The 25,885-nt window shown below is 33.9% G+C and overlaps 1 long non-coding RNA gene across 1 annotated transcript; it reads left to right on the plus strand.

Moving 5' to 3' along the window:
* The first annotated feature begins 212 nt into the window (after window positions 1-212).
* Window positions 213-22,770, plus strand: LOC143682817 (uncharacterized). Its single transcript, XR_013175296.1, has 3 exons — window positions 213-326; window positions 20,256-20,334; window positions 22,629-22,770. It is a non-coding gene; the product is annotated as an uncharacterized LOC143682817 (long non-coding RNA).
* Window positions 22,771-25,885: the final 3,115 nt, after the last annotated feature.

Consider the following 25,885-nt stretch of genomic DNA (forward strand, 5'->3'; position numbering starts at 1 on the left):
GCCAGGAGAACTCATCACTCTTCTAGAGTACTAATGCCAAGGAAGGATGTAGGAGTCAATAACTCTTGTCTGTATATACAAACAACATGCATTTAATAGAGAACACTGACATCAAACTTAAAAGTTGAAAACAGGCTTCCCTTAGTGATGAACTAGTTCCACGAATAAACACAGTGCAGTGGAAAGACTCTTCGCTAGAATTCTGGAATCCGGCCTCAGTTCTGTCATTAACCAGCTATGTGACTTTGGATAATCAGATTATTCACATCTCTGGCTCTCATCTCTGGCTCTTGGCTGCCTCGTTGGCAAATGAGGAGACTGTGATGGTTTGTACTAATTCTGTGAGATTTTTATGGAGAGGGAGAACCAAATCTGAGCTGGTAATTGTATTTCCAGTTGTCGGAATATGCTGAAAAAAAGCCTCAAGAAAAACTCTTGGAATAAAATATCTTTATCAAATAATATTAATAGTAATAACAATAATAATTTAAAATTTCCACATTTAAGATAGAAAATTTGTTTAGTCAATTTTTAAAAATACTAAGCACACAGATTTAAACTCCAAAATAATTTAGAAACAAAAAAGATCACAATTTTCTGAACATGGATCTCAATATATTTTTATTATAAATTATATTTTCTTTAGATAAAATTATATTTTCTTTACATATATCTTCTTCCATGGTACTGATAGAAGAAACCAATGATAGAACGCTCAATAAATAATATTTTTAAAATATTTTTTTACATGATATGGTATAAGAAATCTTTTACACATCTTTGGACCTCCTGTTCCTAATTTTCACTGATGTAAATAATCATACCTCAAGCCAAATCACAATTGTTCTTACTGCTAGATGATCTGTTTGGGAAAATGTAAAAGATGTTTCACTGTTTATTTGAGATTCAAAATTTAGTGAAAGCATTAAAATTTGTAAAATAGTATAAGGTAATTTACATTGAAAAATTTTAAGGATGATAAGTTAAACAAAAAGCACGGCATTTCCTTCCATGTGGACTATTTTACAAGATTTCAGTTCTGGTGCTAAGAAATTTCTTTGAGGTATCATATTTTTCTTTACATACATTTTATTTGCATAAATCTCTATTCATGTGGTATGGATTCATAACCTCTTAGTCACTTAATAAAAAGTACCTGTACATTTTTTTAAGGGTATTGGATTTGGGTACATAAAATACAAAGTTTGTAAACTTTCTAAGCCAACAGAGGAACTGTTACAAATCACCATTCAAATTCATCATATTATTGATGAATTCATCATGGCAGTGATTGAAATTGAACGTATCAATTTCTCTTCACTAAAATAAAAGTTTCTTAAACCATGAAAAAATAAAATTCCTCTTTCGTCTAAAATGCTACAATTCAGGTTTGTCCTTGAAGACCTGTATGAGTCTAAATCATTCTATTTCAATAGCAACTCTGCTTCAGAATAAATTATTAATAAGTTATTAGTAATAACATGCAATATCAGATGCATATTTCAAAAACTTGAAAAGAACTTTGCCTTTGTCCTCTTTGTAGTTTATAGTCATTGCCACTGGCATTCTAAAAGAACTAATGCTTACAGTCACAATTACAACACAGAGTACAATTCTTGGAACACATCAGATGTTCAAACAACAACATAACAGTTGTGGGCTTACAGCTTTTCTGCATAAATTATGCATAAAGATGAATTTTTTTCTAAAAAAAATTTCTCTCAGATTTTGTGCAGCTGACCTCAAGTACAATTAACTTAAGAGAAAGAAAAAAAAATTCATTTTACCTAAACAATTAGGTATCTGCTTAGTAAAATGCTGTAAATATTATTGAAATAGAGACTATTTCAAGTTGCAGTTATCAACAACTCATTAGGAAATGTATACTATCTTTAGTTCCACCATCTCCAAAGCATAAACATTATTAACCTAACATGGACTCAACATGTGATAAAAGTAAAAATACAGAGTAAGAAAACAAAGTCAAGTTTGTTAGAGTTTCAAGGAACAGATACATAGAAAGTTCTAAACAAATTATAGGAAAATATATGCATATACAGAAAATTTGCAATAAAAATTATTTTGGGAACCAAGAAGCTCTTCCTTTGGCTGTGATTTCATGGAATCCCAAATTCTGGGAAGATGGCAGCTTAAAAGATATCACATTATCACAAGCCTGAATAATATTTACTTTATATATACATACATGTATATAAAGTAAACATTAATTTTTGTCATTCCTCGACTATGTTTTAAATGTTATAGTCTAAGAATTTTAAGTATTAGAAGCCCTGAGAGTAATAATAAATATTTTTAAACCTCAATAAAATATCCAAGACCTCAGCATCTGTTCAGATGTAATGATTCATGTTTGTTGATTATTCATTTAAAAACAAATTTGCTGGTTTCATTTGATTTTCTTCTAGAAAAATTAAACCAGTTATACTTGTTCAGGTTAGATATTTTAGATGATCACATTTAGTAATCAGCTATGTGTTTGCTTTTTCTTTGTGAAATGTCAAAGGCTTAAATGAATAATCTGATTTTTCTAACAGCACACCCATTACTAAAATAAGTTGCTAAATTGTTCTTGGATTCATAGTTTACTATTTACTTTAAAAAGTAAAGTTGATCTTCACAGATATGTGGAATTATAGAAGATTTTGTTTATTTGGAAAGTAAACAAATGAAAATATTCTCCACTGAAAACAGATCTTGCACTTCAGCAACTGAAGCCTGGCTCCTCAATAATCATCTAGATTAGAGAAACATCAGCAGAACTGATACTATTAGGGAAAATGACCCAATTTGGAGAATGCTGAGTGGATAACACTGTAAGATCTGCTTGATAGATATGAATTTGATGAGAGTAAAATGTGAATTAGTTTATCATACACTACTTTCGACTTCTTTTGTCCACTTCTGATAATCACAGCTAATCAGAATTCATTCTACTTGTCAAAATACCTCAGCATTAAGATGACAGGTGATGGAAGTAGAAACAGAGACAATGATAGGTGGAGATGAAAGCATTGAGTGCAGCTGAGTGGGCTCTAGTATCTCTTAAGAGAGGGATTATTAGAGCCAAACACAGAACTGACAGACCTCCAAGCAGTTATTTCCTGTAATTTTTACATACAGATAAATTGCAAAGAGTAGGAGTGGCAGACCACTGCTATGGTAGGGGACTGGAGAATGCTTTTATCGACAGGAACAATTTATCACAGATTTCTTGAAGATGACCTAGTGAAGTAATGAGGTGTAACCAGAGAGGACAGTACCAGGCATTACCCCTGCAGGGTATACTGAATTATGGTTGGGCTGTTTCAACTCTGCGAAGTGTATTATGCAATTATCTCCTCCAAACCATACCCCTAAGCTGTCATCCTCTTAAGGAGTCATTGCCCTAAGAAGCAATTACAAACAAACAAAAATAGCATCTTCTATTCAGAATTTTTAATTTTTATTTTCTGTTTTTAACTTTTTTAAGGAAGAATAGCTGTTCAACTCTAAAGGAGTTGCTTGTCCATAATGAGAACTATCAGAGAAACAAAAGAGACACTTGGCCCATTTCTCCCAGACCATAAATAATGTTTAGAATTATGGCTGTTCTTGAATTAACATTTAATCTTTTTTTGATGAACAAATACGTAATGATGCTTCCTGTCCTTCCTGTCTTGGAATACTTCATAAATGAAGGCACACCAAAGAAAGAAAATATAATTATCCAAATGGAAAATATCGTAAAAAAAAAAAAAAAAGTCAAATCGCACGTAACTATATCTCCAGGTGTATGTGCATTAGTTTTATGTAGATTCACCTAATAATCATTTTATAATTTATTTCCTCAATTTTAAAAGGTCTTTCAAGTCCACTATGGGTACCACTGTTTATAAATTCACGAGTACTTATAAATAACACCTTAATTGCTGTATTAAAAAAACAGCTTAACTTTAGATTATGTACTTTCAAATTTATACTCAGATTCAAATTCAGATCAAGCCAAAGCACATGACCTCTGAAGGGAGGAAGTTTGGAAATTACCTAGTTTTCAAAGAGTTTAACATGGTATATGTGAGAGCTCTTGGTAGCCTTATGTTTTTCTCCATTTTCATGCACAATAACAATACCTAACACGATTTAGATGGGCAGAGTATATTGTTCGTCAAAGGTGCTTCAAGATTTATTTGGCTCTTAGTTGACTCACATTACTACAAGATTCTGGATACACAGAGTGCAAAATAGCTTAACGTTATTGCTATTAACATTCAAACCACACTGAAAACACTTCATTAAACAGCCTACTGCAGTGTAATTGTTTAATAATATTTTGATTAGGTTGTTTAGTAGACAATCCTTGCCATAAAACATTCTCTTGCTGTCAAGTGAATCACTGGTAAAAAGGCTACTGCACAATACTTGAGAGTCTCTTAGAAAAGAAATCAAAGTCAAAAAATAAAACAAACTAAAGCTGTCATTCTGCCCTATTATCCACTGTATTAGCTTCCTATGATTGCTGTAACAGATTACCAAATACTTAGTGGCTTAAGTCTATGCAAATTTACTATCTTATAGTTCTGGAGATCAGAAATCCAATATTGGTCTCATTGGACTAAACTCAAAATGCTGGCAAGGCAGTGTTCCTCACTGGAGTTTTTGAAGAGAAATTCCATTCCTTGTCTCTTCAGCTTCAAGAGGCTGCCTGTATTCCTGGGTTTGTCCTCTCCTTCCATCTTCAGATCTAGCAATGACCTGTGAAGTCTTTCTCACATCATGTCACTATGACACTGACCCTTCTGCCTCTCTATTCCACATAAAAGGTCCCTGGTGATTGCACTGCACCCAACTGCATGATTCAGAACAATCTCTTTATTTTAAGGTCAACTCAACAATTATAATTTCATCTGCAACTTAATTATCTCTTGTCATGGAATGTATATATTCACAGGTAACAGAGATTGGAACACGGACTTCTTTGGGAGGGCATTGTGCTGCCTCCCACACACATCACACTGCCCCGTGAAAATTATGGAACTCATGCCTCATATAGAAACATACTTCTTTGGGTGTATGGTATGGAAATTTTAAAAGGAATGTTATACCTTCCATAGTCCTTGATCATCTTCATTTTAGCAAAGAATTACATTTCAAGGGTAAAAGTCAGGACTGTCGTTGTTCTTAATCCTTTCATTCAAAATGTTTGGTACTTAGGAGAGGAGAGTCATAGTTGCAATGGTCAGAAGGAGTTCCTGTGCTCAGGTCAAAAGAAAACACTGGCTGTGATGATTTGTCCCATTCCGTCATGACATCCTCCCTACTGGATGCAAAAGTTCTCTGGCTGTCAAGAATGAAGATATAAGCCTACACATTTTCATCAATTCTGCTTTCATGACTATTATAATATTTGGATCTTTTGTAATTAGAGATTTTGTTTAGACTAATTGCCGACTTCCAAAAGTACTAATCTTAAGTGTCATACAGAATAATCATTAGCCTCCCAAAGATTTCCCATGTTTACTGAAAACATGTTTACTAAAACAGTTTGTATAATTCTGCTGAATCACTAAATTTTTTTGATTTATTTAGATTTTGATGTCATTTTTGCTCAGTAAACAATCAAAAAGTTTCCCAATTCTTTCAGGTGGAAAGAAAAAAAAATGTATCAATTTTGGAATTCAATAATCTGTTTTAGTTACAGAATCACAAATTTCAGAATAATAACGCCCTTTAGATATATGTACAACAACTTCCTAACCTCACCAATGTGTGTTCCAAGCCCTGGTTTTGAATATTTCCAAGGCAGAAATATGTATTTCTGAAAATGTAATCCATCTACATGAAGTTCCGAATATCAAACCATGAAAGCTACTTAGAATAATTCTATTTTCTATCTTTATTACACATCTACAAATATTTAAAGAAAGCTCTAATGTATGTTCTGGGATAGAATAAACACCCCCAGTCTCTTTTATGACTTGGAATATGGTTCTTTTATCAGCCTGGTCATCTTTACTTAAATAGAGTCCATTTTACCAATATTGCCCTTAAAATCTTGTTTCCAGAAGGAAATAATATGTTCTAGATCTGGACAGAGCAGATTCCCCTTCCTTCCTGCTTAGATACTGCATTCCATTGATGTAGACACAGATGTTACTGGTATACGCCATAACACTTCATTTTTTAATTTTACAGTGTATTTTCGACTAAAATTGCTAGTGTTTTCATTTTGCTTTTTAATTCATTTTAATTTGTTTTAGTAGAATGCCTGTTAAGCCTTCTTCATCCTCTATTGAATAATAGTAGCTATTGTCCCTTATGTGTCTATTTTTTTGTCTTCTATTTTTGATTTAAAAAACACAATTTTAAATTTGCCTTCATTTACTTCATCTTGTTAGATGTAGTTCGAGCCCAACTGGAACAGCGTTTGGGAGAGTGATTCTGTTACCCAAATCTACTCAATTTTCTTCCTGTGGTCATGTCAGCTGACAGTTGATTAATGCCCTGGAAATCTTGTTAAAGTCATGTATAAAAAGTTTAAAGAGAAAATACAAAGAATGCCAACAAGACCTGTCTCCAGTGCATCAAGCAATTTACTTTCAGCAAAGGCTTTCTCACTCACTGACTGGAAGTTTTTTACTTACAGTTCTTCCTGCTTTTCACATACAATTGAATGCAGAATGCCAGTAGTAAAGACTAAATAAAAATGGGATTTCTTAGGATGTAGCTAGGAAAGCAGCCCAGAGCTTGTCATCCAGTCTCCACTTAACTGGGCCAGGTGATCCTGGAATATCTGTGCTGCACTTCAGGGCTCAGGGTATGAACATTGGTGATCATTAGTGATTTTCTATTTTGTCCCACCCCCCAAAATATTAGGGCAAACCTTGATAAATATATGCTGTGTGATGAACCGAATTGCATCCCCCACAAAGATATGTTGATGTTCTAATCACCAAGTACCCAGACTGTGATCTTATTTGGAATTAGGGTCATTGCTAATGGAATTAGACAAGTTAAAGTAAGGTCATGCTGGAGTAGGGTGAGTCCTTGAGCCTGAATGACTGACTGATGTCCTTATAAGAAAAGGAAGTTTGGGCACAGATAAGACAGAGAGATAAAGAGTCATGCACCTTGGATTGCTGGCAAATCACCAGAAGCGAGAAGCAGCATGGAACAGATTTTTCCCCACAAGCTTAAATCAAAACATGGCCCTGCTGAAACCTTGATTTCAGACTACTGGCCACAAAAACTGTGAGACAATATATTTCTGATGTTTTTAAGCCACCCAGTTTGTGGTATTTGTCAGAGCAGCCCTAGTAAACTAAAACAGCCATGAATCAGTATGCTTTATACTCAAGATCACTCTTTTTTAGTTAGTAATTTCCATCTGTCTTTTTATACTTTCAATTACTACAATCCACTTAGCAGCTTCTTAGCTGACAAATTTCAGCCTGTGGCTATGGAAGTGTGGTAATATCATTATATATTAAGCAAAATCTCTAGTCCTTAGTCTAATCGACCGTTACAATCACAAAACATAAAACTTAAACTTTAGAATTAGGCAATTATTTAGAACCAGTAGAAATTTTAGAAATTGTTGCCTCTGATTCATTTTACCAGAAAAAAAAAAAAAAAAAAACAAGAAACAAAAACACTGCAGCCCTAGGAAGTTAGAGACCTCTGTTAACGAGGCACACACGGCTTGAGAAGCAGACCTCTCAGATTTTAATCCAGTGATTCTTTCTCATCTACTCTGATATCTCAGACTGTCCTTGTTTTATAAAAATATGCTTATTAGACATGAAGTAAAATCTTGAATACATTTGAAAGCAGCTGGTACATCATTCCCGAATGTTTGAACATTCAGCAAGTTACAAGGTGCAACAACAAAATTGATGAAACTTATAAGAATTTGTGACTTTTAACTAATAACTGTATTTTCTATATATAGTTCATATTTCAATGTAAGGTGTTTCTGAGGAAATTAAGGGCATAAGCAGTGATCATCTGCAGTCAGTTTATAAGAAAATTTACCAGTCTCTTGGGAATAACCAAGATTTACCTGTCATTAGACTATACCTTGAACAGAATATTTTTAAACGATTTAAATTGCAAAACCACTTACTTACTTCCATATATTGTCCTTCATTTATGTGTCCATGCACACATTAAGATGTATCTTACCCTGATAATGAGACAAATGATCATGTGAAGGCACTGTTCAGATAACAGTCTTGATGACGCATATTTGTTCCAAGACTCTGTATCTTTTGAACTAATATTTTTACAGTTTCTGAATGCACCTGTGGAAAACATAATTATCAGTTATTAAATGAAAAAGATATTTTATCTACTAAAATGGTGCCTTCAACATCAGGCAACACTAACTTAATGACAAAATTAATTCTGACATTTTTTCTATCCTTTTGTGCTTTTAACTTGTTTCAAAATGTTATCATCTACTAACTAAAGAAGATTCTCCAGACAAAAGAGTCTGCATTGCAGTTCTTGCTTTATCTATATTAAAAGTTCTTAAAATACATTCTATAAGAGAGGAAAGGCATGTGGATCAAATGAGGAAAATTTTGGTTCTTCTAGAAACAGCTTAATATTTGGAATCTTGAAAGTTAAGAAAGCTGCTTTAGCAATAAAAGTTTACAAGGCAAATGTATTTTAGAAGATTTAGGACAGCAGACTAGGATATAAAAACAACAGTACTTTGAGTGCTTACTTCATCTCCTTACCACTATAGCTCTATTGTGTATATCCTAATCGACTGAGAAATAGTTTAATGTTGGACATGTTTGTATAAAAAGGATTTATCAGTTATTACATTATTTTTGGAATGTTTATTAGGGCTAAGTTGATTGATTACAGGCATGTGTGTGCATGTATTTCTTACAGATGTAAGAGCTTTTAAATCAATAGTTCCCTCTATTAAGTCATATTTTTACCTACATGAATCAGCAGGTATCTTATCCTACAAGTACACAGGAGACCAATATAATTTATCTGTTATCATGGATGAATCTCTTACATAAGACACTTGAAGAATTATGCAGGTTACCTGAGTCATCACCTTCCATAAACCATGTGATGAATGCTAAGAACAATTATTAAGCTGATGCAGTTCCAGCAAAATGAATTAGTCCAAGACATGTGATAGTCTTGATGACCTCCTCATGAGCTGAGCATTAACTGTAACTGCAGAAGGCAGAAGCCCCAAATAGGAGTCTTTAAATGATTGTGACTCCAACTTACAATAAAAGCAAAATGAGAAAACACTTTTGTTGTTTCAGAATCGTATTCCAGCTTGACAAAATATGCTGCAGACTTTGGTTTGGTTTTTAGTTCACCAGTCAATAAGCAGTAGTCATGTTTAAAATGATTATTGAACTTTTATATAATGGTCTCAAGTCTTAGAGTGCGTCACAGAACATGTTTGTTTAACTTCTAATTCCAATTATGGTAGTTCATCTAACTAAAACTGAACAGGGGAAATGTCATTGATTTAATATCTCTCTTTCCAGTGGTAAAATGACCAATCCATATTTTAATTAACAACTGTGAACATTGTTTTAAAACTATAACAAAGCAAGCATAATTTTTAAAATGGAACAAGAACAATCAAACCCTTAAAACTTCTCAGAAGCTCTTTCCTGTATCCTGTTATATCCTCATTGGAGAAGATAAAGATCTTTAATTTCTTTTTTTTTCCCCCCATGACATTATTAGAAAGCAGGTCATCTTATGAATTCATTTGGATTTGGATTTTCATCTAAAAATCAAGTCATGCAAAGCTAAAAAAATATAGTCATATTGTCATAGCTTTGCTACTTCTCAGTGTAATAATTTTTTCAAATACCCCTATTTTAAAAACACAAGCAACAGACACCAAAAAAAAAAAAAATAGCATAATCTAAAATGTCATTATAGCTGGAACTTAAAAATTGGACTAATGTGGATTAGAGATTTTGAAATATATTACAGGAAGAATAGTTAACATTGTTAATCACTGGCTAACAATTGGCTACTATCATAAAGATGAAAGTTCTGTCTCGCAAGCTAACTTAAGTTCATACCCAGAATAATGTTGCAAAATCCATTTTCTTATTCCAAACTTCTTTTACCACTATTCAATTTTTGCCGGAGAGCAGTGGGAGGTGGTGAAAGATGCAAAGTTTGCAACTAGGAATAATAATTTCCTATGATACATTTTTCACTTACTTTGTAACATCTCTTTCCAAATCAAGCATTTTTCCCCTAAAATATGTGCTCCTTATCTTGCTCCACAATTACACTCTTTTCCCAATAATATGTGACAATGTTACAAAGACATATTTACTGGAGCTAATTACAAATTCAATTTATTGAAAGTGAAATTTAATCTTGACTTGGCTGCATGGCTAGGGCAGAAAAAAAAAATAAGAGAAAAATTAAAGAGGCTGAGCATTTTTAAATCTCAGTATTTAGAATCTAAAATATGCCAGTATTGCAACCAGCCACAAAAACTCTTGCTGATTACACACATATGCGGACAGAGCAAACATGGTTCTAGATCAAGTGCTGTTAAAGGATAAATGTTCTGATCGTAGAAGAAATGGTAGGTGCCGTCAAATAAAAGTTTGCTAACAGAGAAGGGCTTTTACTTTGCCGACAGTCCCAAAGAAAGAGAAAGAGCTTCCAAATAATCCCTGATACCACAGGGACCCCTCTTTCTCCGAATATCTCAAAATTCAATTTATTTGCTTTTTCTTTTGGTTGGGTTAAGTCAGAAAAGAGACAGATGGATTTGTCTTCAGTTTCAATGCAATGCACTTACCTGGTCTAAGGGAAAATTCAGAATTGATTTTCACCACTTATTTGAAGTCAGATAAATTTTCCACATTCTAGATTCATGAAGAGGTCGAATCTTTGGTTTCTTTTAAAATTAAACCGATGAGTAGCCTGTTCCAGATATTACAACAAAGTCCCTTCTTTTTAACCATTATCCAATTACATTTTCATATACCCAGTGTATTCATTTAATATCATTTGAAAATTACTCTAAAATTGTAAACTTAGTGATCTCCCTCATGTATGATTCATTAGAGGTACCTAATAAATAAGAGAGAAATCAAGTTTACTTTGAAAGTATCAGCAAAGCTGTTTCTATGCTATATTAATTCATTCAGTCCAATCCTTAGGAAACTTTTTATAAAAATAATACCTAAAAATGAATTTTCCAAATTCGCATATTGTCATTATAAGGCTAGACTGAGTTAATTTAGGAAGTATAGTTAGTTTATGTAAATGACTGAAGGACTACTGATTGTGTTGACATGCCTTATATCTACTACCAAGTTCTCTATATTTTCATTTTTCCAAGTTGCCATGATGTATCTTATTGTAAGAAGCAATTTATGCATAAGGGATAAAAATCCTAGAACAAAGAAATGAGATCCCAAGAGAAGAAATATTTAAAAGGCACAATATAAGAATTTCTTTTTCTTTTAAAAATGCATATTTGTTGAATGTTGAATTGGGAAAAATTTATATGTATCTGTATAGATATAGATATATGATCAAATGGCATAAAAAACATGCATGTGCCCATCACCTAATCTAAGAAAAAATTTTAAGGATTCTAATTCTACAAACTGCCTCAGTCTGAATATCCAGAAAACTAAAGCCCCTGAGAAAAGTATATATATGAGTAAATTATTAGAGAATGTAATTCCAGAGAGTTGGAAACACAGGCAGACAGAGTGAAGCAGAACAAAAAAGATGCATTATCAAGTTAGCTACAACAATAGGCCATAAAACTACTGAGAAACCTTGTGTAATGCATCTCAGGGTCACTTGTCAGGGAAAGGAAGAGGAAAACTTTTATCCATTGGCTCCTATCCTTAGAAGATAAGTTCCAAGACCTCAGAAATTTGTATATGGTTTCTTCACTGCTATAAACCCAGAACCTGTAGTATCGTTGAGTAAATATTTATGGAATGAATAATGAGTTTCTTCATAATTATAATCCATTAGCTCCTCAGATACTCCTGATCTTTGATCCTAGAACTTTTATTACATATGTTAGATCTTCTCATTCTATGCTTTGTGTCTTTTAATAACTCTTTAATATTTATTATGTTTCCCTCCCCTGTGCTGTGTTCTGGAACATTCTTCAGAACTGTCTTTTAGTTCACTAATGTACTATGCAGCTATGTCATACGTGAATTTTCCCCCTCGATTATATTTTTATTAGTAGAATCCTGTGTAATGTCTCCTGAAGTCAAAAGAATTCATTGTGGTACATCTTTTCTTTTGTTTTTTACTCACATTTTCAATTTATTTCCTTCAACAAATTAAACCAATTATATTCTATAGCTACTAACTCTAGTATTAGTTGTCTCTATAGTTCTGAATCTGTTCTCTGTTTTATCCACTGGCTGGACCTTATGGTGCCTTGTTTCCTTGTGCATTTGTGATTTTTGGTTATGAACTTATATTTCTTGTAATAGCATCAATAAAAATTATTTGAGTACTTTTTAAAGGCAGATTTCTGCAGAGGATTTATATTTGCTTCTGCAAGTCTCCAAATAGCATCAGCTATAGAAACAACTAACTGTAAGCGGAATCATCAGATCTGAAATTCTGAAGGCTACGAGGCCACATTATGGTCATTTGAAGTCTGGGATTCATAAGGAAGATCTCTTTTTTTTATTGAATACATTCTGTATATTAAGACTTTAGCAGGTCCTTTATAAATGCTATCTAAATAAATCATATCAACCAGAGGTATGTAGTGAAATGCTAAATATCACTCACACCAGAAATGAAGTCTGAATATAATAGAAGTTTGTCTTCAAAAAAAGGAACCAAAACTGAAGATTTATTCTTCTTGAAACAATGAATTCTCTTAAAAATAATTTCATGTATTTTCTTGGAAATATAAATTTATTTAAAGTATTGAAGAAAGAGCAAAGGCCAATTTTAGATGGAAAAAAAATGAGGCTGCTGCCCAATGTCCTCATCACAACTAAACAATTTATGACCCCAGAAATCTGATCACATATCATTTTGCATCAATCAGCATGACAAATCTATTATACATTGACAAGTAATTTCTCAAGCTTTGCTTCACAAGCCAAGCTGTTGTGAACATTTATTCATCAGTGATACCAAACTATTGTATAATTCAAGGAAAAGTAATTACTGATTGAGGTTCAAAATAATCACCACATAATATTCCAAAGGAGAGAATAAAACAAATTGAGTAACAAATGAGAACAATAAAGGTTTTAATTAGCTTTTAAAATAATGTATCCAAATATCAAACCAAAATCTATATAGTCTGCCATCAGTTGAAATCATCCTCAATAAAGATAAATTTCCAAGCATCACTGATAACATTTAATAGGCAATCATCACCTATCTGAAGTATGGACTCAACAGAACCAGAAATTCAACCAAGTCAATAACTCCTTCGTAAAAAAAAAAAAAAATTTAACTGTCAAAATTGGTCATAACATTTCATAAAAGAATTTTATATCTTCATTCATAAATTAAATATTTTAATTTTATACATTAATCTAGTAAAATTTCTCTAATTTCACAGTTTATGTTTAATTAAAGCATGAAAATGCATAGAAGAGAAACATTGGGAGCATAAAATAATACACACCTTGGACAGAAAAATAAGCAGAAAGTATTTTACACAGCAGATACAAGAAGCAGCACATTTTGAAAAAGGGATGAAACACCTCTATATTCTCTGAGTATTTACATAAAATACGTTTACCATAACATCTTAAGTCATTAAGAATATTTTTTAATGAAGGCTTATAAATGGTTAAATTCCATTTAAATGAAAATTGCACAAAGAATTGTCTTAAGAACCCCAATAAATTAAAACAATTTCTTAGTATTCAATGTACTGTTGGTCTCTTTCAAATATAGTATAGTATAGTATAACCATATGCGATGTAAACATTTAACTTTAACTATTAATCTATCCATTGGTTTCTCTAGAATCATTCTCTTTAGTTTTACCTACTTAACGTCACTCTACCTTTGTCACAAATAGTATCTCATTGTAAATGAGTACTGCTTCCTTCCCAACTTAATCATTGACTTGTAATGTGACTTCAACCCACAAAAAGTTCATTCCTCCAAAGGGATCATATGATCCTAGTTAGGTTAATAACATTCCTCCTTCGGATATTTGAACTTGAGTCTAAAGAGAAAAAAGGTGTGCCATCTTCCCAGGCATAAGTGATAAGTCATTCAATTTGACTACTTTCCGAGGCCATGTTTTCTACCAAGTGAAAGAAGCCAATCATTGGTGAGGGATGGGGATGTTTAGGTAGTAGAAGTCAGTAATTCTGTGATTAATGAGTTTCAAATTTATTCTTCTTTTTTAGGAAATTCTTTACTTTTACGTTTTTTAAAATCTTTATTCTGATGTAAAAATTCTCAAACATGCTTTTTCATGTGGTTTTTAACAACTTTATTCCCATAAAAGAATAATGCCTTATAAAACCAAAATAATAATATCTCTTGGAGATTGCTGGAAGGAATGCCAACAAGATGTGGAAAGCAGTAAAATCAATATCATGGGACTTTCCATTAAGCTCGTTGAATTGTCAACATACTTAAATGCTTTTCATCTCCAGATCTCACTAAAAGGACAATAAAAAAAATGCTAAAGGCATTAATACTTAAAACAGAGAGGGAGAGAAGATGCAAAAAGGCAAGAGATTTCTAACTATCCTTTAAAAATTGCTGATGGTGAAATGATTAATTTAACTAGCAGAGGGCATAACCCAAGGGCACACAAGTTTCCAGATTGAAAGTGCCCATCAAATACTGGAGATAATAAATGAATCTTATACGCACATACACACACACACACACACACACACACACACACATATTCACACACATACACACCAAAGTACGTTATCGTGATATTTTAAAGCATTATAATAAAGAGAAGATCCAAAAACATAAAAACTAAAATCAAAGATAAAGTAATGTGAAACAGAATGGTTTCTCAATAGCAACATTGAATATTAAAGGCAAGAGTGCAATATCTTTAAAAATTCAAAGGCTATGCTTTTCCACATAAATTCACATACCAAACCATCAATCAAATCTGACCCACTTCTATTTCTCCCAAATCTCTACCATCCTCTCTCATTGAAACTACTGCATTTACCCCTAACTCCTCTACCTGCATCCTTTACTATTCCTGTGCAAGTTGTCCTCCACAAGGAGCTAGAGTATTTTTACCCCAGAGTGATATTTTTGAAATGAAAATCCAAACATATCCATACCTTGCTTAATATATTTGATTTCTTCCCACTGTTCTTAAAATAAAGAGAAAAATCCCTGCAGATCCTTCAGGCTCTGTAATGGTTTGGGCTCAACTAAACTCTCCAGGCTCATTTAATCTCTCCATTATTTTTATCTTCAACATGCACATTCTTACTGCAAGAATTTACACTATAGTTTCTTCTTCAGGGAACAAATTCTTCACTTTCTTCATCACAAAGTTAACACATACCACCCTTCAGTCTCAACTTAATCAACTCTTCCTTAAGGAAGTTTTCTCTGATCTCATGCACTTGGTAATACTCCATTACATAGTCAAATAATGCACTTCTTATTTGAAGCTCTTATCACAACTGCAATTTATTTTTTTTGCAACTAATTAGATGAAATTTAATTGTTTTAAATATTTTTATTCATAAATCTTAACATTCAAACATTCTTAACATACAAACATTCCATACATGCTGTACAATCAATGGCTCATAATATCATCACATAGTTGTGTATTCATCACCGTGATCATTTTTCAGAGCATTTGCAGCACTCCAGAAAAAGAAATAAAAATAAAAAATAAAAAATAAAATACTCATACATACCATACCTCTTACCCCTTCCTCTCATTGACACTAGGATTTCAATCTACCCAATTTTTTTAACCTTTGTCCCCCCTATTATTTGTTTATTTTTAATCCATATTTTTTACTCATCTGTCCATTCTCTAGATAAAAGGACCATTAGACACAAGGTTTTCACAATCACACAGTCACACTGTAAAAGTTATATCATCATACAATCTTCAAGAAACAGGACTACTGCAACACAGCTCAACATTTTCTGGTATTTCCGTCTAGCCATCCCAATACACCATAAACTAAGAAGGGATATCTACATAATGCATAAGAATAACCTCCAGGAGAATAACATTTCTTTTTGACATTGTACAATAAGTTCCATGTGAACAGAGACCTTATCTGTTATCATATCCCCAATATCAAACAGAGGACCTGAATCTTACTAAGCCCTCAATTATAACTTTATAGAGAGATGTATTGATGGATGAGGGAGAAAGCAAGGAAAGAAGAAAACTGAACTTTCCCAAACAGAAATATTGTACTCTTTGTATGTATCTAATTCTGTTTTTATAATTTTCTTGATAGAGGTCCTAGGTGTTTTCTGTTTACTCCAGGACCTTACACAATGGGATTTCCCCCATTAGAGTTGGTATTTAATCATTACTTATGAAAAAAAGCAATTGATATTTACATATGTACTTTCTAACTGCCCACTTCACTGGATTGTTTTACTTTAGTTACATTTTACTGCACAAATAAGGTAATGTGCCTTCTCCTCTCCTTTCACCTTATTTTTCATGATAATTTCATTGACTAGATCAAGAGTCACCAAATCGACCAAATCCAGCTCACCACCTGTTTTGTATTATACAGCTATGCCAATTTATTTACTGTCCATTTATAGAAAATACTGTCTATGGTCGTGTTAGCACTGCAATATCAGAGGTGACTGTTTAATGTCTTTTTTTTTCAATAAATGATTTATTCTTACTCATCCTCTGGATATAGTAGGAGTGCTCAATCTAATTTCGATCTCTTAATCCTGAAGAAATTCTCGGTGTTTTTCACTGCACTTCTCTTAATTTTTCTCTTTCTCTCTTTCCAAAATCCCAGAGGAATTTGCTTCTCAATCTACCCTCTACATTCTTTTAGCTTCTGTTTTATTCCATTCTTTATCTTTTATACTGCATTCTCAGATATTTATTTATTTCTATCTCTCAAATTATTCAATCCATCTTCATCTGGACGAATAGTAATATTTTCTCTGTCTCTAAGACTTTTTAATTTCAATGGCTATATTTTTTATTTCCAAATTCAGAGTTGGCTCATTTTCATACCTGAAACAGGCCTTTTCCTGTTCATTATCTCCTGTCCTTAATCTCATCATCTTGTTTACTTTGTGCTAATCTGATTTGACTTTTGGCGGGTTTAAAATGTATATCTGAAAGTCTTGTTACTGTTTGTTGGGTGCTTTTTAACGTTACTTAAAAGAGACATTGAAAAACTTCTTCATGGTTTTTGTAATTTGTGCTTACAAATTACTCTTCAGTGGGGGGGGGGGGGGTCTTACTTGTGTGCCCCTTCCTATGAGGCTATTAAAAGGCTCCTTGCCCTACCCGTCGGTACTATAGGGCTTTCCTCTGAGATAGGTTTTCTATTAGTGTACATACTTGAGTTTACACTGATATAGAAGTTGAAATTTAAGTTGATACATCAACACAATATGATGAATTCTTGTTTCAGCTGGTAGTTTTGAGCAACATGAGTTTTAACTTATCACAATTCCAAACAAAGAGACTAAGCTCTTTCGTCCACTATCTCCAGAGGAATTACATTTCTAAATTCTAGCTTTTTTGCAGGGGACATTGTTCTGGTCCCCACAGACCGAGCTCTATCCTGCCTGGTCTTGGGTCCTGGTAACTTAGCATTCTGCTGATTATGTGTTTTCAGCTCCAAATTACTAATGGCAGTGTTCCCCTCTAAGTGTGGGGACTTTTCGTTATCTTTTAAATTTTTTTCTTTCCTTTTTTTTTAGCACTGCAATGGATTTTTAAATATCTCTTAATATAGTTTATCTGTAATTCCTAGGCATTTTAAATAACAGAGAAACAGTTCTGATAGGAACTCAAAGTGATTAAAATGCCTGTTTTTGAACTGAAATCACCGGACATAGACTACAATTCCAAATTTGCCCAGGAAATATGGATATAACTAAGTCATTACAAGACTAAGATAAATTATTTGTTCCTAGAAATTAAAAAAAAAAACATCATCAATTATTTGGTTGAAAATTTTCAGCTAACTTCAACTGCTATTTGGTCAAAGAATTAGTGGTATGGCTGCAGACAACAGTTGCAAGTTACATATGTTTTAGCAAAATACTCAAATTCTATCATTTTGTTCATATTTCTATGTACTTAAATAGGAGAGAAGCCATTTTATAGTTTTCTCTTATTTAATGGCTCACCTTTGGAAGGCTGGAAATAAGCATCTGATTTTTTCCCAATTGTTTTTTAGCAACACATTGAATGATTCCTTGACAACTATAGCTCACAGTAAGTAAGGAATCTATAAACTGTATACGTATTCTATGAACAAAATACATTGGTCAGGATAGATTAAATTTTATAACAAAGGACTCCCAAATCTCAGTGACTTCACGTGATAAAGATTTGGTTTATCACCTGTGTCTTAGTCCAAAAAATGTATCTGACAGCAAGCTGATCACATGGAGACTCAAAGACAGAGGCAACTTCCTTAGCGTGGCTCTGCTGTTCCCTACACCCTCCTAATCTCTCTGAATTTTTCAGTTAGGAGATGAGGGAGGAGAGATCAAGTTGGATAGTGCATGGGAAGTCTTAATGGCCAAGCCAAAAAGTTATATTTATCATTTCCACCCACATTACATTGGCCAAGATGTAGTGATATGATCCCACATTACCTTAAGGGAGTGAGGGACTATCTCTGAGCCCAAGATGTGAAGTAACTTTGATTTTCTAAGCATATAGCATAATTTCCACTACTTAAATAAAATATTTTTTCATTGTGATACATGTTTTTATAAGGGGATTTTGTTAGATACAAATATTACATTCTAGTTTGTAAAATTAAAATGTACTTGACTGTCTTAGTGTGCCATGGCTACTGTAACAAAATACCAAACCCATTGGCATAAAAAACAGGAATTAGTTGGCTCACAGTTTGGAGATTAGTAGACAAAGATCAAGATATTGGCAGGATCAAGTTTCTACACAGTCTGTAGCATTCTGGTGGTGGCTCGCCAGCAATCCATAACTCAGCCTCCACTGTCATGTAGCAATGTCTCTTTTGGCCTCCTCCCTTGGCTTTTACTCTGTGTCATACTGGATTAAGGCCCACCCTATTTCAGTTTGGCCTCCTCTTAGTAGGATCTTTGAGGGTCCCTGTGAGTGCACACCTGCAGAACCAGGGCTTAGGACTTGCATATATGTTTGGTTGGAAACATGATTCAATCTACCACATTCATAAATAAGAAGTCACTTAAAAAATCAGAATTCCATACTGATGGGAACTTACCTGTGCACAGAGATACACGGTAAATTACAACCAATAGCAACTTCCTTTTCTTTTTCAAAGTAGGTAAATCACACATAAATAGAGGGATTTAGTCAAATAATGATTTTTATGGCTTTTTTTGGCACTCTTTAATGTTCAAAAATACTATTTTTAGGCTAAAATTAATATGCTGGAGGTAATTTCATATCCCAAGCAAAATAGAGGTAATCTTTTATGCAGAAATTTTCTTAATGGCCTTCATATATAGACAATGAAATTGTTCAAACTAAAGGAACACTGTTTTCTTGAATAGTAAAAGTTTCCAAAGGCCTAATATAACCAGTTATTTGTCCCAACTCTCAGGATCCTTTGTCTGTATAACTGTAGACTCACTAGAATTGTCTAACTCTGAAGAATTACTTCTGCAACAGCCAAAGAATAATTTATGAAGTTACCATTCCTTTTGGGCCTTGTGTATAACCAGTAAAATGATCTTCCTAGTCCTTTTTTCTCTAGGCTGTTTCCTAAGGTGGCAGAATGGCTCTATTATTGTTTTACTGTAGCTATTTTTTTTTTTTTTTTAAATCTAGGCCCTCAGGATCTCATTCAAACTTTTGTTGCAAAGTACTTCAGATGGAATCAAATATCATGAAATATTTACAAATTGCACTCAAGCTATGAAAGAATGGGAGAGGAATAGGGAAATAAAGACTGAAGATAAGAGAGCATAGACTTGTAACCAGCATTCTAAAAAGTTAAGGCTCTGCTTGGTAGAAATTGTCTGCATAGCTTAGATGCTTATTTTTGGCACTTTCTGTTTAATGTCATCCTCTTTTGCAGGACCTGATAGCCAGTGGCTGAGTGGAAGATTGCTGGTGCCAGTAGGCATTTCTTCTGTTTGGAGGACAATTTAGAAAAAGTGAGTTGACAACAAACAGAGCAAGGCCTCTTGAATTGGAGTTGATACACATTATGTTTGTGGCCTCCTGAGGGAATACTGATATTGAAATGATCTTCATGAGGAAGAAAAACAGAATAGTTTATTTATGCCATCTGCATGGAATAAGAATATGGTGAGCTCACTGCTTGTCAGATTATAATAGAGTACAAATTTAAATTGTTGGAAGCAACAAAGAGAAAATGGTATTTAGTCATGATTGAGAAATGCATATGAATAAAAAAATTAATGAGTAGTCAAGTAGGCATGACCTCTGATATTTTTTCATTCAAAAAAAAAATTGGACACATACTTAATGCAGAAGAGAGGTGTATTCAGTAGAGCCCTACATGGGTGTACGTGGACTGATTCTATTTCCATTTTAACTATTACTTAATTTGGTGGGCTTGAACATATCATTTGACATCTCTGAACATTCATCATTTTGTGAATGACCAAATTGGCTCCCTTTCACCTCCAAAATTCTAAGATTCTGTGAAAGTTGTTTGCCATTACAATTGATTATAGATTAGCATTAACCAATAGAAATATAATGGGAGTCACATATGAAAATTTAAATTTTCTAGTAGTGATATTAAAGACAGTAAAAGAAATAGGCTGTTAATTTTAATAGTATATTTCTGTTAACCAGATGCTACCCAAAATATTATCATTTCAATACGTGAACAATATTACAAAAATATTAATGAGATAATTTACGCTCCCTTTTCAGCACTAAGTCTTTAAATTCCTGTGCATAATTAAAACTGAAAGCATATCTCAATTCAGACTAGCCACATTTCAAGAGCTCAATAACCACATGTGGCTTGTGGCTACCACATTAAATAGCACAGCTATAGAGCATATTGATAGGTACTGTTTTGAATGAAATCAGAAATAGTTTACTTTATAATTTCAGCTTCTTAATGTATCAGAAACATCAATCCTGTGGTTTCATTCAACAGATTTCAATGCTCTCACAATTTCATCAATAATGTTTTAACATATTTCAAGGATGCATATTATATTTTGTAATTACCTACTCCATTTTCTTTCTTATGTACATCCTAAGACATGACTGCATTTTCTGCAACATCTGGAACCTACCTCACTGTCTCCAAATGGTCTTATTTCTTCCCTTAGAAATACCAACACTTCCAACCTGAAGGCTTTAATAGATTAAACATGGAAACTAGATATCTTGCCTCCAAAAGTAAGCATACTGATTGAAAAATAACATATAACATGATTTAATGAAACTAATATTTAAAACAATCTACCTGGAAGAAAACGCTTCTCTTTCCAACTAGTTTTTTATGAAGCTTGAAAATATTATGCTGTAATTTAAATGAGCAAGGCACACATGCACAAATTTTATTTGGCATCACTTATAAATAATGAGCAGAAATAGCAAATTAACAGAGACCAAAAGCAGATTAGAGGTATTGGAAGCTAGGAGGAGGTGGAAAAAGAGAGTATTTGTAAAAATTTAAAGAAAAAAAGATATGGGGCAAACACCACTTAGGAGGTCTGGCAGAGAATCCTTAGAAGAAGTGATTTGGAAGTTGCTAATAATCTGAGGGTCTATCCTGTCATCTGCCCTCTTTTCAGGAAGGTGGTCATGGAGTTTTAAGTTACCCAGTTTGAGCTATCTGCTTATTGCTCCTAGCTAGTGATCACTGAACCAAGGATTGGAAGCCAGGCATAAAAACTTTATTCCATGGGAATAGAGGATGATGACTGACCTAAGGGAAGTATCATGTTCAGGCTCATGTGTCAACTTGGCCAAGTAGTGGTACCTGTTTGTCTGGTTGGGCAAGTGCTGGCCTGTCTGTTGCTATGAGGACATTTCATAGAATTAAATCATGATCACGTCAGCTATATCCACAGCTGATCCCATTTGTAATCAGCCAAGGGGAGTGTCTTCTGCAATGACTGATGCTTAATCTAATCACTGGAAGCCTTTTAACGAGGATTCAGAAGAGACAGGCTCTCTTCCTGCTTCAGCTGGCAAGCCTTTCCTGTGGAGTTTGTCCAGATCCTCCATAGGAATCGTCAGCTTCACAGCCTGCCCTACAGATTTTGGACTATACATTCCCACAGTTACATGAGACACTTTTATAAATTTTATATTTACAAATATTTCCTGTTGATTCTGTTTCTCTAGAAAACTGTAACTAATACAACTTGGTACCAGGAGTGGTTCCATGGTTACATGAGACATTTTTATAATTTTTTTTATTTACAAATATTTCCTGTCGATTGTTTTTCTCTAGAGAACCCTAGTGAATACAAGAAGTATCAACATCAGAAAGGAGAAGAAGCAGAGATATAGAAGAAGAGGAAAAAGAGAAAGAATAGTAAAGTCATAAGAATGGCAGAAACCATGCAATTTGCTGAATCAGAACTGGAGATATCGATATGAACTCATGATATTCAATAAATATACAGATGATAAATAAATAGTAAGATCAGATGTGTGTGTGTATGTGTGCATTAATATTTAGGCATGTATTTCCTGACTCTGTCCACTGAGAAGGTCTTGAAGCAATGATATCCCAATAGCAACAAGTACACCTCATGCCCAAATCTTGGTTTCTAAGTACCAGTCATGAATTAAAAAAAGAAAAAAAGAAACCAACTGCTTGGAGAAATGTCTAATGTTAGGGTTGGGACAGGGAAAATACAAGATGAATCGGACATTTTGTAGTGCCAGAAAGTAAGGAGTGCTCAAAAACAATGGGGGTATGTTGAAAGAACACAGAAGCCAATCTGAAAACAGTTTCCAGTGGCCAAACCTGGAACAATGTGAGCAAGAAATGTTAGCATCAGATTATAAACCAAAGAATACCACAAACTGATATAAACTATTAAATAAATAAATGGGGGGAAAGGGACAGGTCTTCCTTATTGGATACCAATTAATGATTGCAGAAGGAATATGGGTTATCAAAAATTATCATTAAGCAAATACAGCATTGTTTTATATGCAAGAGCCATTGATGGATGCTAAAACCAGTGGGCGAAATTCAAAATTTATCTAATGATAAATAAGATGTTTGCATAGTTTTAAAATAACTTCCCCACAGAATATTTTCACTAATTTCAAAGGGGAAACTAGTTAACTTTACCATGGAGAAATCTGGGACACATTACAGTTGTCATGTGATCAAAGTTAACATTACCCCCTATATGAGATACTGAAAATGACACATCATTTCTGTGTTATTTGTGCCAACAATCTAATCATGCATAAAATTTAGACACACCCAAATTGTGAGACACTTTATGAAATAACTGGCCTTCCCAGTTATCCTTCCCAATTCTTGGACATACAACAAGAATTGTATGTCTTTGACTCTTCAAAGAGTCAAAGTCATAAAAGACAAAGAAAGACAGGATAACTTTTCCAGACTGAAGGAGATGAAGGAAATACAATATAACGAATGTGGGATCCTAGGTTGGATTGTGGACCAAACAAAAGACAACAGTGGGGAAACTTGTAAAATTTGAATAAGGTCTATATATTACTTAATGACATACTATTAATGATAATTTCCTGGTTTTGAAAATTTTACTATGAATATGTAAGATATTAACATCAGAGGAAGCTGGGTGAAAGGTATATGGGAACTCTCTGTACTATTGTTGCAACTTTTTGTAAGTCTAAAATTATTTCAAAGTAAAACATTAAAAAAAAAAAAAAAAGAATGGCAGCATTTGAGGTAAAGAAAACAGACACAGCCCCGTAAGGGACTAGAAGGAACAACTGCTGGAGCCCACCTGCTGACTATCTTATACCCACCATATTGTTAGAACATTCCAAGGAACTTTGATTCTTGCCCTCACTTTCTGTTTCCTGAAAGAAATGAGGTAAAAAATGGTTCCAATAAGGTCCTAAAAGTGGAGGGTGGATGGGTGGTCATCAATTGTATCAACTGCAAATGGTGCTCAAGGACGTACCAGGCCTTGGTCTTCCCTGCTAGGGTTTGGCCCTGAAACATGGCTGGTCTGTGGAATGCCCATGGAAGATGGTGTCCAAATCTTCTGCTTAAGTGACTAATATGCAGAATGCATGGGTGAGGAGTTTATCCCAGGCTAACCTAGCTGGTATAGCAGTATAGACAGGACTAAGGTAGACTTCATGGCTACCTGGGTATAGCCTGACCCATGATCTCTCCCCCTACAGCTTCTCCATGGCTGTTTTGTTTCTCTCCTAGAAGAAAACCCCCATAGAGTTGAGATTTCTTGGTCATTTGGGCCTGCTGTATGTCCAAGAATTGGGAAGGACAATGAACTAGTAAGCTTCCCTCTCAGAAGTGTCTTATACTGGCCTAGTTCTGACACTGGAAAAACATGATCTAGCCTCATCCCAGGGCCTGGTATGTTGAGGGACAGTAGGTATGACATAGCAATAGAAGGGGAAAGGGTTCAATGGATCCTTATGCCTTGAATTTTAGGGCATGAGAAAGGTGGTTATGGTCAAGGCTGCAGAACCATCTGTGCTTGGGTTTCTTTCCCCAACTCTTTCCCCACTCCCAGTGGAGACACTGAGGGGACTGGGCTGTAGGAGGGCTAGCAGAGGGTAGGCAGGTCACAGCCTGGTCCCTGTCTTCTCTTAACCAGATTGGTTCCTGGCTGCCATATTTCTTAGCTTCCTGGAAACATGACAAATTTCCAGAGATGGTGTGGCATAGAGATCATGCTTAAGGAAAGATTTGAGGGACTCCCCTCCCCACCTTCTCTTTCCAACCACTTTTAACAGGAAGAATTAAAAAAAGAATGAGAAGTAGGAAGAGGAGAAAGAAAACCATCAATTCCATATTTTAAGAAGGAGATTAATCCTTTTGTTGACAGAAAGGAATTTCTGAAGGCAATACATCCCATTTAATTCAAACATCAGTCGCCAGACATCTAACACTTTGAAGAAGACACAGTTTTTGCCAAGAGCAGTTGCAGAAAGAAAGAAAAGGTAACATAGAGCTGAAAAGAAATGTTGAGATTCATACATGGTGTGAAATTCCCTCTGCTGCATCCTGACAGATGTAATCTATTTAAATGTTTCTAATAAACAAGAATTCACTAATTCTGAGGCAGCACATTTTATTTTCAGACCATGGCATTCTCTAGAAAGTTCCCATGTGAGGCCACAGAAGATCACGTATGGGCTTATTATAAGAGTTTGGCCTTCTGGAGACAACAAAAATCTGGTCTGTCTATTATAAGAGAGTTCTTAAAAATACTTAAAAAATTGTATCTTGCCATAGCATCATTTTTCTCAATTTCTTCCTTCCTACAAAATATAATTTCAGCACCGTTACCATCCTCTTCTTTGTGACTTAAATGTATAATTGTTGAATTCTATTTTAAACTATTTTCCTCAGAACTAAATATTCTACGTGCAGTTAGTGGTAAATTTATTGGATCATAATTTTCAAGATCTAGGCACTATAAATCTACAAAATGACCTAAAAATGTGGTTACCATCTTATTCCCCACATTATAGACTCAGCTCATTCATTATAGATATGCA

Source organism: Tamandua tetradactyla, chromosome 5, assembly GCF_023851605.1.
Source record: "Tamandua tetradactyla isolate mTamTet1 chromosome 5, mTamTet1.pri, whole genome shotgun sequence".
NCBI lineage: Eukaryota > Metazoa > Chordata > Mammalia > Pilosa > Myrmecophagidae > Tamandua > Tamandua tetradactyla.